This window comes from Coenobita brevimanus, chromosome 51 (genome assembly GCF_032717465.1).
Source record: "Coenobita brevimanus isolate Jiangsu-jjx chromosome 51, ASM3271746v2, whole genome shotgun sequence".
NCBI classification, from domain to species: Eukaryota; Metazoa; Arthropoda; class Malacostraca; order Decapoda; family Coenobitidae; genus Coenobita; species Coenobita brevimanus.
In genome coordinates, this window is record NC_137004.1 from 37895977 (window position 1) to 37897003 (window position 1027).

A 1027-nucleotide genomic window follows, 5' to 3' on the forward strand; every position below is an offset into this window, starting at 1 on the left:
TATTTTCAACAGTTGACCATACCCTAATACTCAGCAATGTGTGTGTGAAGACTATTCCTAAGCTTTGTATTTTAATTGCTTAAAAGTGTTTTTCCTAGGTTATATTTTCGTTACATTATAGCATGATTGATATCACTTGACCATTTATAGCTTTTTCATTTTAAGTATATATTTTTTCTTTTTGTAATTAAAATAATAAAACCAGCATAAAATGGTTTTAAACTTGGCGGGCGTACGCCTGCGCAGTATCTTCTCCGGCGGCCCCTCACGTCATGGCGAGGTTCTCATTACCTGCTCACACAGAGGTCTAATTCTTCCCCTGTAGCGGCTCAACGGGACTTCCTTGTGACTTTTTGGTATATAGTGAGGACAGAAGGAGTACCAATCTTCAACCCAGGGATGCGGTAGCGTGACTGAAAGTTGTGAGTAATTTTTTATTTAATTTTAAATGTCTTCCCAAGCCATTGTGCTGACCTCGTGAACGAAGATTGAAGGAGCCATAAGAATCACGCGGGAATTACCTTTTCAAACTTATTTTCCTCTGTGAATTGAAGATATTCAGATACTTTCGAGGAAAAGCAATTGAATGTGACTTCCTAGTGAGAAGTAAGTGAGTGTGAAGCAGTGTAGTGTGAAGGAGGAAGTGTAAAGTGTAAATGGAGGAGCCGAGAAGCTGGGACAACTTCGCTCAGTTACTCAGGAGTTCCCATGAGGTGCAGCCGCGTCACTGCCCCTCCCTTTTTCCATCACTGTACATTCCTCCCCAACATATTCTAGACTTTACCATGCGTTGTTTTAGGTTCATAAGGCCGGAAGATATTTGTTGATAATGGAGGATTGATGAGAAAATGGCCAAGGTCATTGTCCCGAGTGGTGGTGGTGGCGCAGGGGAGGTACAGTTCCACATCTGGACCATAATGGCCCTCTAGCTTGCTCCCCTGGGACCATGTGACCGTATTATTGTCTCAGAGTAACTTTTAGGGTCAATTTTAACAATAATGTACTCAGTCGTTAAGCCAGGAGGTTC

General features: G+C 42.1%; 1 protein-coding gene across 1 annotated transcript in view; it reads left to right on the top strand.

Moving 5' to 3' along the window:
• Window positions 1-301: 301 nt before the first annotated feature.
• Window positions 302-1027, top strand: part of LOC145400115 (tubulin polyglutamylase ttll-4-like) — a 69070-nt gene continuing 68344 nt past the window's right edge. The window contains exon 1 of the mRNA XM_080272626.1: window positions 302-422. The gene's annotated coding sequence lies outside the window, so the exon portion shown is untranslated. The remainder of the gene's footprint in view (window positions 423-1027) is intronic.